Genomic DNA, 16,128 nt, shown 5'->3' on the forward strand with positions numbered 1-16,128 from the left:
CTCACCATGGTGTGTGTGTGTATAAGCATTAGTAGCTAACCATATTTATAAATCCTCTTAGATGTTACGTAGTAAAATATGATGCTGAGATCTTCAATTAAATAGTTTTGCTAGCATTGAATTCCATTATGACAACTTATTAATATTGAATCTTGTTTTTTTATGGTAGTCGCAAAAATAATTAGTGACATTTTAGATTTTTCGATAGGTAACAGAACTTTTTAAATTACATAGCTTTTTTTTTATAGTTAACTTCGGGAAATTCTGTAGTAAACTTAGATTTCCTTGAACTTTCTGCATTCCACAGTCGTGTGTTTTCCAGCAAGCCTACGATTTATGGTGTACCCATGGTTCAGTCGTTATACTAGGAGGCATTTTGCTATGCAGGGAAAAAAGTTCAGATATGTGAGCGGCCTCTAGAAACCGGGCCAGCAGGTCTCTGATCTCATTACTCCTGGCCATAATGTATGGGACTCTTACGAGGAAGGCCTAGTTTTGGCTATATTAGGATTACAGTTTTTCTCTATCCTTTAACTGACTTCGCCAGTGATCCAACAAAGCTGGGAGAAGGTGACTGTGAAATTTGTTATCCTCGACTTCTTATTGGTAACTTGATGCGACTCACTGAAACACCGTGGTTTGCTAATCGATAAATTAAACCTGTACATCTCGGCACCCGCTCTGTTTATTCTTTTCTAGCCGTCCGTACTCAATAAAGTTGCTGGATGGTCTCTAATCCACTTACTGTTTTTAAAGCCAGAAACCTTTAGGACAAGCTTTACAATAGAGTTTGCTATTGTCAAATAACATTTGATGACATTATGTTTTATTCCACGGAATTAAAATGTTTAAGTAAAAAAAATAAATACAAATATGAATAATTATATTAACCCTTTATTTAAGAATACTGCAAGGTAAAACTACAAGCTGTTTTAAATATGTAACTACGATTTATCACGGTATTACTCCACGCGGACGAAGGTTCTGTTTAATGCTTAAGTCTTTTAAGTCAAGTGATCCACCTTCGGTATCCACACCGGCGCCAAGATCAAGCATCGCATCTTGTTTTTCTTCTCCTTTATGGTACCCAAGAGGAGAATATACCTTTGCACCAAAGAGTGCTACCAGAAGACACAACTGAAAAATAGTTCAAAAGAAATAATTGTAATCCGTTGTTAGGCCGTTGAAGTACAGTACAAAAAACAAATTAAACAAGTTTCAGTAGATATGTATTAAGCAGTTTGCAAATGGCATTCCACATTATTTATTACAATTAAAGCTGTTTATTATTCGTAGCCGAGTATGTTTTGTCATGAATAAGTTTTCATATAATTTTACTAAAGAAAAAATACTTTAGATCAACGACAGTCCATCTGCCGAGTTTTAAACATTTTCAATGGTTGCTTGCTCAGTGTTGTAGTTTACTTCTTTTGGGTACTAATTGCAAGATTCCAGAAAACTAAATTGCATAAACTACAAGAAAGTCATGTGAGATTTTACATCTAAAGAAATTTAATATCTCAATGAAAGTAATTAAATTAAATATCTCAATTAAATGAACTTACTTGGAAGAAAATTCTCATATTGTTGTTACACCAGACTAGTGTTTAGGCAAATGTTATACTAACTGAATCTTTCCCTTTTTTATAAAGTAAATGTGAACTAATTTTAAATCGATTATCTATTGTCTAAGTACTAATAAGCAAAAATGACTTATCGTTAGGAAAACCAGCTTGAGAGAAAGTTAATGTTGCACTCGATATCTGGATAATGGTCTATTAAAGTTATTAACACTAGCTATTTAGAAAAATGATAATTACAGTAGGCAGGAGAAAATATTTAGAACAAAGGTCCCAAAGGTATGATAATAGTAAATCTAGAGAAAGAGAAAATGGAACTGAAACAATTCTTTAGAAAATTGGTATATAGTGTTTTAATAAAACATATAACAATAATAAAAAATAACATATAACAAAAAAAATAGTTCTTTCCTAGTAAAATATGGCAATGAAGTCAATGTGGTTTTTTTCATTAAATTTTCACATTGTTTTCTAAAAAGTAGGACTTAAAATCTTTAGCACGTAAAATATTTGTAACTACATTAGCTGCAGGTAAAATGTAAAATAAGAAATGACTCTCAGCTTGTTTCAAATAGAATGAGATTTCACATAATTTTTTTTGTAAACCTAGACTAGTTTAATTATTTTTGGAAAGACATTTTAATCTGAATTCACAACATAATAAAGTTAAGTAATTCTTGAAAACACTTGACTTACAGAGAGAAACGGTGAGACTTGCACATTTTTAAACATTTAAATTGCACAGTTCTGGCTTTAGTAGTTATTTTCTTGCAAAACATACTTGCTCTTACATAGGGTCTTGAAATCTCTTACACAAGCCACAAAAACATCCAAGTTTGATTTATTTATTTATTTTTTAAGAATTAGTAAGGATTTTAATAATTTATTTCCTTTTAACAAAAAAACCGTTTTCTAATCCCTAAAAATGAGTGTGGAGAGATATAGTACACTAATTTTCTAGCTTCCAAAAGTTAGCTGCGATCCCTTGAAAACAAAAAATAAAATAAAAGCCACACATTTTCAGCTGTTAAAATTTGAGGTCACTAATTATTTATTTAGTACATTACTTTTTTTTTTTTACTACGCCCAATTTTATTTGCAAAATTAAAGGGGGAAAAAACAACCAACTAAAGAATTATCTTGAGTCAGCCAGTTTGAAAATGATACTTTAAGTAAAACTCTGTACTTTATTACATATCTTCTTTCTACAATTTATAATTTCCAAATAGTTTTTAAGGAAATTATTGCATGTAATAGAAACATTTCGTTCTTTTTACACAAAGCAATCATAAAAAGTGGCCAGTTTTCTTTCCGACTTTTAGCTCATAAATTGATTAAATTTCCTTATTATAATACTAAATAGCTTTAAAAAAAAGCTTCCATATATTAAAAAATACAAAGAAATTTATTAAAATATGTATGTACATTTTTATGTGTTAATGAATAAATAAAGTTGACAAAAACAAAAAAAAATTAATATAAACAAAAAGAAGCTCCTATGCACTTCTATATCCGGATACAAAACTTGACATTTCACTGTGTTTTAAGGTGGTTAAAGCTTTTTCCAGTTTACAGAGCGCTCTAGTGGCGATCTTTGGAAACATAAATAAATATATATTTTTTATTTTGTTAATAATTATCAGTTAACTGGGAACTGTTATAATAATAACATTTCGGCTAATGCAAGAATATAAAGAGGACTAGATCTCTTTCGACAGTGATTGCAGAATTGGTTGTTAACAAATCTTTATTGTTGCTATTACTGCTCTTTATCTGAAGCTTTTTTATTCTTGAGAGCTAATACGGTCGTTCTAAACTGCATGACATCGGACCCGGGATCTCGGGATGGAAGACCAGCGCGCTAACACTAAGCAAATTCTTTCCAGCCTTTTCCTCACAAATTAAATTCATGATTAGGTAGTATTTTGAAGTGAATTTGCGTATGAGGATAGCAAAATACTTGAGGTATTTATCAGGACTAATAAACATTGCATGTGATAATTAACTATAATTAGAGTTGGCATCCACAATCATAATTTTAGTTTATATCGTAGTATTATATTGAAAAAAATATTAAAAAAATAGTGATGAGTACAGGTAAAATTCTAGATATACTTTCATGGGGGAAACTTCAGGGTAAATAAAGGTAATCTCTTCAACTTGGAGAGCTAGAGGCTTTTTGTATCTTAAAAGCATAGGCGATGTTGCAACCATTTGCTTACCCCAAATGTTGTATTCTAAATGAAATGTATAGTTTTTAAATGAAAAGATAATGCATTTAATTCTCAAAACCAACTTCCTCCAGCTCCTTAAAAAATATCTGCGCCACTAATTATTTATATATTTAATTATTCTTGTCACATAGCCTGTGCAGTTCCATTTTATAATACGTACTGTTTTTTGGGAGGTATTTAGTTTTGGATTCGCGTGTATCTTATTTTGTGATTTAGCCAAATATTTAGTATGTATGTCAAAACTTTTTAAAACTAAGATATTAAACCTTTTATCGATTTATATTTTTTAATTTGGTCAACTCGATTTATTTGGGGTGACAAATAAAAGACGTTCAATTTTTCAAAATATTTGTATTTTTAAAATATATTGAGAAAAGGTTGTGCTGAAACTTTCCATTTTATAAGAGAATTAAACATAATTTGATCGGTGCTGAACAAACATTCAGCACTTATAATATCATATTACTATAGAAAGTGTTTGCTCGGCCAGCGTAGCTGAGACCAGGGTTATTGAAGAGTAGCGGGGCCAGGGTGGACAACGAGCTGCTGACGGAGGGGAAGAACTGTCTATCAGTTCGGTTCTATTGTTGTCCTTTTACCACTTTCATAATAATGGACAAACAGTACCTCGGCATTGTCCTGATCGAGGTCGGTAACTAGACTGCTCCAGGGGAGGTTGGCTGGCAGTAAAGTGCTCCTCTCCCTAACCTGTCCGGACTTTCCTCTAATGGTGCTCCATTCTCTGCCCTGCCTCATACTAACCTACACTTCCATTGATAAAGTTAAATCGAGCTCTAACTCGTGATAGCAATTCTCTCTTTCATACTCGTTTCAACTTTCCAGTCAATACGGCAAAACTGACACTCTGCTTCTAACCTAGCTTACTAACTAATGGACTAACGTTTTTGGATATATATTGCTTCTCTTCCGTACCCATCAACAGGGAATTATCTTTACACACTCCCATTTGCAGCAAAACAATTGTAGCCTTGCTTTGAGTAAAGCACGGTAATCACTTATCTTTTTACCACACTCAGAATTGAACATTTTCCCTAATTTTATCAATCATAAGACCAACAGAGAACTGTTTTTATACTTTAATTGCAGTAAACCTTTAGCAAATAATTATCATGTATTTTTTAATTTATTTTTGTTTCCAGAAAGATGAGAGAAAACCTGGTAGCAGTTTTGGTTCAAAACATTTCGAGAAGATTCTTCTAGAGCAGCGGTTCCCAACCTGTGGTCCGCGGACCTCCAGTGGTCCGCAAGAACTAAAATATGGTCCGTGAAACACTTAACATTTTTAAAATAATAGTATATTTATTTGACATGCGGCCGCGTGTGCGGCGACGGCACGGTGAATGGGACGTCGAACGAGCGTAGAGCGCCTAATAAAAACAAGTCCAGGAATCGACTAAAAGCAAATGATGTTATGCGTGCCGCTTTGAGCAATCTCATCAATCCCAGGATTACCCGTCTTGTTAAGAAATACAAGCTCAAAAAGCACATTAATATAACTGAAAACATAATCGCAATGTTAATTGAATTTTATTTTTAAAATCTAAAAATAGTTGACTGTGATGTTAAACCTGTGTCCCTGCTAACAACAAAAACATTAAAATGGTCCCTGGTCATAAAAAGGTTGGGAACCACTGTTCTAGAGCTACCATACAATGATATCAATTACTTTACAGTAACTTTTGGATTCTTAGTGATGAACACGGAATCTCCTAAATCATAGCAATCCTTTATGTTGACCAAATAAGTCTTCAATAAAATGAAGACTTCACAGTTTCACAACAACTGCTTTATCTATCGAAAATTAGGGGGAAAAAGATTTGGCGCAGTGATTGGTTTGTTTGAATAATAATAAGCCAGCGGAGTGTACGAGCTTAATTGAGATGAGACCGTTCACCAAAATGATCATAGGCATCACTTATTTCGCCATTAAATCCCGCATGTCTCGCAACTTCACTGCCCCATAATACTTACGTCTTTTCTGTGCCATGGTAGGGGCTGGAGTCTTAGAGGAACGGCAGTGTCAACAATAAATCACTCTCCTGCAAGACTTATCCAGTCAGATTATACCTAGCTTGTTGGCTTCCACTGTCTGCTTAAGCTTTTATTATTTTATTAATGATATATTCGTAACTGTCACAAGTACCCCCTATTTTATTCACCTCCGAAGGCAGAAAATAAATACGTATCAGTAATGCAGTAAATGTGTAATTTTTTTTTAAAATGAAATTATGTAGTAGGTGGACAATGTAGGTGCTTTAATAATATGTTGTCTAGTTATAAATAAAATAACTTATTGAGTTGTAGACATGTTTTTATTACTTATAAAGTTAATATAATAGACAATGTTAAAAAATATTCTTTAAAATTTTAGGTTTATTTATTAGCAGAGAGACTGTAAGATATAGAAATTAAGAGACCTAAAGCTAGACGTTTTTAATTCATTGAAATCTGTCTGCAAGATTATTTTTTTCTCATACACCCACTATAAGAACACTGATTGTGGAAATAATATAAGTGGGTGTGAAGTGACAGACTGAATGATAGATTATGTTTGGTGAAAGGGGCTTGTAAATAACTTAAAACTTATTTTATGTGAGCTAACAAGATATCGACTAACTCATTCGTACGTTTCTAGAATATATATTATTTTTAATAAAACCAAATTTTTTTCACAAAATTATAAAACACATTTTAGGTATGTTAAAAAATAAAATGTTCTAGCAGGTGAAAACTAGTTGTTTGCTTTAGTGGACTTTTAAGTACACATGGTTTTGAAATTTAACTTCTTAAATTAAATCTGAATGAGCAAATGATTCATTCGGTTCTTGTAGATAATTTTTTATTTATGAAGTTCAACATTTTTTATCTGGTGGAAGTATTTATTTCTGCTACTTTCATTAGAAGAATTGTGCCGCCACTAGTGCCAGAAGATATACCCTGTAGCACCTCCAGGTAATGAAACAACTTATCCAAGTATTCTATAGAAGTTCGAAGAAGATAAGTGAGAGCCGGCAATTAGGGATAACTACTCCCTAGCGCCATCCCAATCCTCTCCCTACATTGGCCCTCTTTAAATATTCTGAATAAAGCCCTCCAAAGAGAATTTTAGGTAGGGTACTACCTAACACCTATCACATCCCTCTCTAGCTACGCCTCATTCCCAGATGTTTCAAAGATGGCTCCTATTTCCATCAGGGATGTTCTAGGAATATTAAGGAGTTGGTAGTCTGGAATAATCTCCCAGGAGTCCACGCATCCCTCCCCGCAAAGTTCTCCCTAGACGTTCTAAAATTAGTTCCAAATTAAGGTGTTGTTATTTAATGAACTCCCTTCTTATCAGGAGAAAATCTATTAAATCTAAATTGTTGCAAAAAAAGTTACTTATAAACCAGGATTTGTCATATAATTTAAAGAAAATTAGAGTACATAGAATGAGTATCGAATTAAGCTTATAGAATCTTTTACAGAAAAAGAGAATAAAATTGTGTCAAATTTGGGTGTCTTTCAACGTACTTTTTTTTTGTGCCGTCTCTTACAATCAACCCTTATACGATACTGTCCTACCGGGCAGTTTTAATATTAGATGTAAAAACTCCCCTGCAACCCTGGTTTTCTGCCCTAGTTTTCTACGTAAGTTCGAGGGACTAGGGAGTTAGCTGATTTGGAAAATAATCCGTGACGTTCTACCGAGAGATTATATATTTTTGACATCAGAGAGATGTAATGCGTACATTGGTGAGCAGCAGAATGATGGCACTTAATGTAATAATTTCTTATTAATTTTTTTTTTGAGAATTACAGCCTTTGTTACCATTGTTACTGGAAATGCTAGCGTTATTTTGAGAATGAATTTCAATTTGGTCAGCGCGATTTACAGAATTGATTAAGGAATTAAATTAGGATTAAAATACAAAAAAATTAACAGAATCATGATGAATTAAATAAATTTAACCAACTTATTTATTATCCTTTTAGTTTATCCTAAAAATAAATATACAAAAACTAATTTTAAAAACATAAAATAAAAACATTATGAAAAGTTGTTTCAGAGAGGGATTTTACCTCAGTTTATTGGCGATATTGAATTTCCCTAGGGAAATTTGAAATTTGTTCAGCGTGCCTTCATTTACGAATCATTTCCGGCTGGTGGACTTACTGCTCTATTTGAAAAGCGAAATCTTCCATTTACTAAAATTGGATGACTTCAATAAAGGGCGTGTGTTTACTTTTTTACATAATATTATCAAATATGTATAAATCTTGATTGCCACTAGATTAACAAGTCTGAATGAAATATAAATTGCTAGTTTTTTGATTATTTTTTTTTTAACGATTTAAAAGTAAATTAAAAAATTATAGCATAGTAGTTATTTAAACTACAATATTATTTTACCATTCTTTTTCTGTCAGTTCTCTCATTTTCATTTTCACCGAGATTCTGCCAATGCCTCCCAAACATTCTCTGCTTTCTTCAGTGAAGGTTCTAGTAATATTTTTACCAAGTAAGAAATTTCTTGAAAGCTATTGAAGAAAAAACATTTGTTTGTTCTAATAATATTATTTAGAGCATTCACTTCTTTCTTTCACTTTTTTAGTAAGAAAAATAAAATTCGTATCTAATTACTAAATATAATTTTGTCCTACTTAAAGTTTGCATTAAAAAAATCAAACTAACTTATTATTTGAAACCTTTTTTCACAAAACTTTTTGAATTTTAGGTAAACTTCTCGTGTAAAAGAAGAAAAATAGTGTAAGCGGACAAAAAGATTGTGATCCTGGGCCGAGGCGTCGCGAGACTGTGATAGAAACATTTTTGGTCATAATCTAGACCTAAAGCTTTATCCAGCTTTTATAGGCGAAAGAAAGGATGAATAGTGCAATGAAATATTTTTCAAGAATGTTCTAGAATTTATAGTACAGTATTTATTCATGGATATATAAATCCCTTTGCATTATATTACACTTGAAATTGGTCAGACGATTGTGGCGATTATACAATAAAATAATGTTCGCAATCAAAAATTATTTTAGCGAAATATTTTTTGTGTTTTTGCAAGGCTCCTTGTGTTTCTAATAGATTTATTTGTATAATAATTTTTGAAGTATTTTTTTTTTGGCTATAACTTTTAAATACATTCATATTTCTTTGCTAGCTCTGCTACAGATTTAAGCACATAGATGTTAGTGGAGAATATTATGTATTCGTAGCGAAATGGTGCATCTAAATACCTGTATAAGTCGTCAAACATTCGTTTTCTTTTTACTAATAACGTGGAACTAAATTATGTGTATTTTAAAGTATCATAATAATAATAATTTATTGATAAATTGTGCTTTTTGATAATAAAAGTGCTCTTTAGAAGCTTTGATGTAGTGTAGTATACTAATACTTCGAGGAACTTTTTATATTATCCTCTAATTCCTAAACTATCATGCCTATAAATTGTAAGGAGAAGGTTTCCTTTTTGAATAATAAAAAGTAATCTATTGGGGAAAAAAACATTTTTTGTTACTGTACAAATAGAATACCTTTGATGCACTTCATCAGGTATTTTTGCGTGATCGCATTGCTGACTAAATTTTAAACGACCTTACACGAAATCAGACGTTTGCCAGTAGATATGTATTCTGTTTTAACAATTGCATAATAAAATTTTAAGAGTGCAAGTGTTATTAAATGCAGTTGAGGTTGGAAAGTTATTTTGGATATCAAGTTAACTCTAAAATAATGTTTTTTTTTTTTTTACCTTTCAGCGCTTTCATTTTATTAACATTTCCCACATTTTGGGCATATGACCTCACTTTCATTATATTTATTTCTGTAATGCTTTTAAGCGAGCATTTACATTTTAATTTCTGTGGCGATTATAATCGAAAACCTTGACAATTAATTTCAAGCAAAGTACTTGGTTGTGTTGCCGGAATTATTAAGTCGAAATGTTTATTGAATAAAGGTGCTAATGCCAGTGTCAATATCTACTACTAATTTTTAGCATATGAACAAGAAATAGCATTTTAAAATGCTGACGCTTATATTATTTCAGTTATTTTTTTTTATTTTCACATAAATCTATTTATATCTTAGCAATTTTTATTCATGAAGCTTAAAGGGATAGAGAGAGAAGATTTGATAGGAGGAAAGGGTGAAGGAAAGAATAAAAGTGAGGAAGTTAAAAAAGAAGCGTGGTGCTTTTGAAGGAATAGAAGTTGCCTTTGAATATTTTACGTTGAATACTTTAGTCCAAATAATGTCCTCCTAATGGTATAAAAGATGGGTTTATTAGGAAGGAATGATATAAATTTATTGGTTAACTATTTTATTTATTTTTTTATTTCATTTTTTAAAAGTACGTATTTTACGTACTAATAAATACGTTTATTATTAAATTAATTAGAGATAACGGTGAGCAAGATAAAGTTTTATGAGGTTATAAAATGCTTAAATTTGTGTAGAGAATATTTTAGTTGATTATGTCTAAACGGTTTTCTGTCGCAAACAACAATACCCACATCAGTCCGAATTAAATAAAATGTTAACTGTCAACCCAATAAGCACCTCGTGATACTGATCTCGCTTCACGTCCTAGATTCCTATTTTTGCACGTTTATATCTTATCCAGCAGGGAAGCTTTAACTAGAAACTTAATGACCAGTTATCTTATCCGATCTTGTCCTCTAAATAGCGTTTCCCACCAGTGGTACGCGAGTTGCTTGTTGGTGGTACGCGAAAAATAATCAATAATGGCGGACATAAAAAATTAATCATAAAAATATCGTAGAAACGTTTTTTCGTATTTCATAAAAATTATTTTAATTTAATATTTTACAGTAAAGTTGTTAATATGTACAGTAATAAGGTTGGTTTGTCTCAAGATATTCGAGAAAATATAACGCATATTTAACAAGATTAAAATTGTCTTTCATGGAGTATTTTCCAAAACCCGAAAACACAAATGATAATTGAATTTCAAACCCTTTCTATAAAGAAAATTTAGGAAAAGCTACGTCATTATCAATAAAAGAAAATTTAACAGAATTATCATGTGACTGAACTTAAATGATGATAACTATGTAAAAATCTGCTTAAAGATACTGATTGTAATGAGTAAGCTCTATCCAAGCAACATTAAATTTAATTTAAAAAAAGTCTTAAAACTAAGATCTTACACTTTACAAAGTTTATAAAGAGAACATGAACTTGAACTCCTTTGTAACAGATACATTGTATCTCTATATAATAAAGTTAATAATAATAATAAAATAACACACTCGGAATAACAAATTTCACGAAATACAATCATTTTTACGAAGTGATACAATTTAGCATGATGTACTGCCAAGTGGTTCGCGAGCCAAAAAAAGGTTGGGAAACGCTGCTTTAAATTGTTGGAAAGCCCTGTGTACAATCTCTCTTGTTCATATATTATCCTGTACCTCAGGCACATGCTTTACAGATACCTCAGGCACATGCTTTACAGATAAAGACTTGCAGCAATTATCTCTCTTAGCAACTTCAAAGAATGATGACAACCATAATATTTAAGCACATTCTTCTTTTTTTATACTTCACTACAATCTAAAATGAAAACCTTTAACCATTATTATTGCAGCCCTCAAAAGTATCGCAGCCAAAATCGAGCTATGCTGCTCTGACTTCGAACAGTAAATCAAAAATTTGGTTTTATCCTCTAGACTTCCCCACCATGTTTGATCACTTACTGGATGCATCAAAACGTTGTAGAGATTTTTTTTTGTCAAAAGTTTGTTTGTTCTTTTAATCTGAATCCAGTATACCTGTGTGATGTGTTGAGTCATCATCTACTATTTCATTTGACAATGCTGTGAAATATTAGAGAATATATTAATAATCACTATAATACATTATTTATTTTCTTCTATAATTGTCTAATCCTCTTCTCTCCAAAGTTTGCCGTTTAATCTAGTGAATAAATGTATTTCTTCTGGTTGGTGGAATTGGTTTGGAATAAATTGACTTTTATGTCTTATATATCTTAGAATAGAAAATTATATGAATTTTTTTTAAGGCTGTCACCTGTGGACACTTGTGGATCAGAAAAGATTAATTTTTTTTTAAAGTGAATATCAGTCATCAAAAGGCATAATAAACGTGAGCGAGCGTTTTAGCAAATAATTTCATTATTTTTATGAAGTGACAATTTCATTTACAAAAGTCTAATCTACAACATGCAACTCTGATCCATTAACTAAAATTTCAATCACTGACTGAAAATTAAAGAGATTCCCTAATGCTCAACTGTAAGGGTGATGTGATTAGGAAATTACTCTGGAAATGATTGGAGAGTATGGCACACCTGTTGTGCCCTCCCAACCATCGTCATCCAGTTGCTTGACGACCACTTTTCTCTCTCTCTGACGTCAATTTGCTCTTTCACATCATATTACATTTCGTCGGCAGAGTATTTTCTTATTCTTTTTGTACTTCAATTTTTGTTTCTACTTGATGTAAATAAAGGTAAATAGCATTGCATCAACGACTCGAAATTGAGAAAGCAGATTATCAAAAAAGATTTTAACGAATTTCAGTACATTATTATAAAACTTTACCGCCACGCATGAAGTGATTTCAATGTAGTTTTTGCTACTTTGTTTGGTAGTCGGAGCAAATTTGGAAGAATTGGAACAAATTTTATTTATTGCAGTAAAATAAAATTAGTGTTTCATACTCATTTTTGGCAAATATAATTTCAACCTAATGAGTCTAAGGATTCCTTGTAATTTATTCGGAATTATATTGTAAACAATCTTATTAAAGTGTTATAAGGCCCAAAGTGAACAGTTAAAATGAAATATTAGTGAATTGAATGGTAAAAATTAATGTTGTTTGGGCAAGAAGTCGGGATGTAAGGTTCATTATTTCTCTGATGTTTACAGAATCACAGAAGTCTTTTACAGATTAAAGAGGACTTCCACTTACCATCACAAGAGAACCCACTCTGTTGGAACAAGACAGAAGACCAGAACACCAGACATAGAAAGTACATCTTTGTTCCTCGCTGGGAAACACCACTCTTCCTTTCTTATACAGAACGCCATCACACAGTATAGATTTTTTTTCTTCTTTTTAATTTTCTTTCCATCCTTGGTGCTTTCCACCTCCAGTTGTAGAGTCTGAACAGTCGCCTCTCCGCACCTACACATTCAACGATTCCTTTATTTAATTCTCTGCTCTCGTTTTTATAGACCCACTGTCGGCACCCTGTTGGCCTCCCTTCACGCTCTTTATATATTTCTCAGCAAAGCCACACTCTTGTTATACAACAGACTCTCTCAACAAACTCTCTGTAGGCTCTACTAGAAACAACTTCAAACCCAACAAAACAGGGTCTACCCCCCTATCTTCGCTGTCATATCGTGCTTCTTCTTACTGAGTACACTGATTTCTTGAGTTGTTGATGTAACTAGATGAAATCGTATTCCACGGCTCATTCAATGCGTTTCAGAGTTGATATTATTTTTTAAAAACTCTTTTATGTTCGTCTCATTGCATTGAATGGCTCATTAATTGTTCTAATAACTTATTCCTATATTTACACTATTTAAAAAACCTGGAGGGTAGATTCTTATATTTGTCAAGAATTAATAATAGATTTGAAATTTTTTAAAGTCTTACATTCAAATCCACGAAAATGATTCCGTCTCGTCAGTCTACTTCAAAGTTGATTCAATTCAAATCAAAGTTGAACTTTATTTTACATTCTTTTTGTCTTCATACTATTATCATATTGTGTAAGATTTTGTACTGACTGATCTTACTCTATTTGTAAAACTTATGTTTAATCAAATAAATTATTATTTTTTACATTCTACTTCTGTTTCACTTCTGAAACTCAGAATTGGAATTAGGCTAAGTGTACCTAGACGAGGCTTTGCCAATCCAATTCCACCACGTATTGTTCTTTAACAAGATCACATTAAAAATGATTTGTAATAATTAGTGATATTTTTTTTTTTTTTTTTTTACTATGCAATAATTATTATAGCGTAAGAGTGTATTTTGACCTTGTAAAATGCCGTATAAAATGGCGATGCTGTGTAGAGTAAACAGTGTAGCATCCCGACGAGAAGGGTTTGGCTGTCCAAATCTATTGAAAGGCTCCAGCTAAAACAAGATCAGAACTGAATTGGAAAAAGGATTCTACTCTGCATAGTTAGTTTTTTACTTCTCAACACTCGCCAAAATACTTCCGTCAACTCACATGACATTCTGTTTTAGTTCTTTCCCGATTTCTTAACACTGCTGATCTGTACAGATTTAGAAGACGTATTCTCTCCTACTCAATCTCATACCTTTCAGTCTCACTTCAATGACAACTACTATTCTAACAGGTCAATAAAAGTTCTAAGATATGAACGATGATACATTGAACAGATGTATTTTTATTTTTTGTGTGATAAACCAGATGTTTAATCAGAAGTACAGCTGTACCTCTCCAAAATGTCAATTGCAGCTCTTCAGGGTCTATTGGTCTGCCCAAGAATCTGAGTTTTGAAATTAATAATAGCAAAATATGAGTGAGTTTGCATTGTGGTTAGCTAAAGTTTGTCTTTAAGTACACTGAAACGAAATAAGCGTACATACCTGCATGCTCTACAAGCTGAAACTGCTATTAATCCATAATAAAATGGCAAACATCAAGAAAAACTAAAAAAGAAAAAATGGCGAGTCTTCTTGGCAAACAATGATGAAAGAAAATTCCCCATATGACGCATTTTCAAGCGATCTCGAACAAATTTTTCACTAGAAAAACTTAGCACGATTATAAAACTTTCTTTTTGAAAAGTGAAGTAGAATAAAATGAATGAACAAGAAGTTATCATACTTCTTTTATTGAAGCCATAAAGCAAACGGTTGTTGAATGGCCCAGTCCACTGGCAGAGTTGGGCACTGATTAAAAAAAAAATTAAATTATAAATTTAATTAATTAAATTTTTTAATTGATTAAATTTATTTTTAATTTTAATCAGAATTTAATCAGCGAATTTAATCGCAATTTTAATCATATGACAATTATTTAATCAATTAACTTTCAGATTTAATCGTTAATCAAACTAAAAAAATTATGATTAAATCTGAGAATTAAATTGAACTTTAATTTTAATCACCGAATTATTGTAGTTCAATTTCAATCGTTAATCAAACTAATTTAATCATCCACTTTTATGGCATTTCAACCAATGGTTCGAACCACGTTTTGGCGAGGCCATTTTTATAAGCGTCTTCAATACTTTTCGGTTAACTTTTGTAGACTTGGACTTATTCACGAGTCTCTAGACCAGTGGTTCTTAACCGGTGTTCCGCGAATATGGTCCAAGTGTTCCGCGAAATTTCAATTTTAAATGTATTGAAATTTAGAAACTTAGGAAAGATACAAAAACAAAAAATTGTTCCTTTTTTTTTTAATTTAATTTTAAGCTCTTGCTAAATACCGAATTTCAAATTATTTAATGTTAGTGTCCGCGAGAAAAATATATACATATAATTGTGTTCCGCGTCTATGAAAAGGTTAAGAACAACTGATATAAAGGGTTGAAAATTTTGTGGGTCATGAAATTCTGTAAAATTATGGCTGTTCTATATCTCCCACTGTGAACCACGTATTGATATGGAATTTTGTTCTCTTGTACACTTTGTTTTTCTCAATTAAAAAGTATAGTTATTTTGTGCACAGTTCTAAAAAAGTAGAAGATATAAAGGGTTGAAATTTTTTTGGGTCATGAAATTCTGTAAAATTGTGGCCGTTCTATATCTCCCACTGCGAACCACGTATTGATATGGAATTTGGTTCTCTTATATACTTTGTTTTTCTCAATTATAAACTATAGTTATTTTGTGCACAGTTCTAAAAAAGTAGAAGATATAAAGGGTTGAAAATTTTTTGGGTCATGAAATTCTGTATAATTATGGCCGTTCTATATCTCCCACTGTGAACCACGTATTGGTATGGAATTTTGTTCTCTTATACACTTTGTTTTTCTCAATTATAAACTATAGGTATTTTGTGTACAGATCTATAAATGTAGAAGATATAAAGGGTTGAAAATTTTTTGGGTCATGAAATTCTGTAAAATTATGGCCGTTCTATATCTTCCACTGTGAACCACGTATTCGTATAAAATTTTGTTCTTTTGTACACATTGTTTTTCTCAATTATAATCTATAGTTATTTTGTGCACAGAACTATAAATGTAGAAGATATAAAGGGTTGAAAATTTTTTGGGTCATGAAATTCTGTAAAATTATGGCCGTTCTA

At 31.6% G+C, this 16,128-nt stretch overlaps 1 protein-coding gene across 18 annotated transcripts in view; it reads left to right on the forward strand.

Annotated features, from left to right (window-relative positions):
* The window catches only part of LOC141451212 (uncharacterized), a 122,230-nt gene extending 113,026 nt beyond the window's left edge, over positions 1 to 9,204 (forward strand). For 15 of the 18 annotated variants that reach the window (XR_012456587.1, XR_012456600.1, XR_012456591.1 and 12 more), the window contains 3 exons: positions 4,975 to 6,787; positions 7,876 to 8,051; positions 8,554 to 9,204. The gene's annotated coding sequence lies outside the window, so the exon portion shown is untranslated. The remainder of the gene's footprint in view (positions 1 to 4,974; positions 6,788 to 7,875; positions 8,052 to 8,553) is intronic. The other 3 variants (XR_012456588.1, XR_012456589.1, XR_012456594.1) reach the window with 3 other exon arrangements.
* The last annotated feature ends 6,924 nt before the right edge of the window (positions 9,205 to 16,128 follow it).

Source organism: Rhodnius prolixus, unplaced genomic scaffold (assembly GCF_049639745.1).
Source record: "Rhodnius prolixus isolate KJV_2025 unplaced genomic scaffold, Rpr scaffold_8, whole genome shotgun sequence".
Taxonomy (NCBI): domain Eukaryota; kingdom Metazoa; phylum Arthropoda; class Insecta; order Hemiptera; family Reduviidae; genus Rhodnius; species Rhodnius prolixus.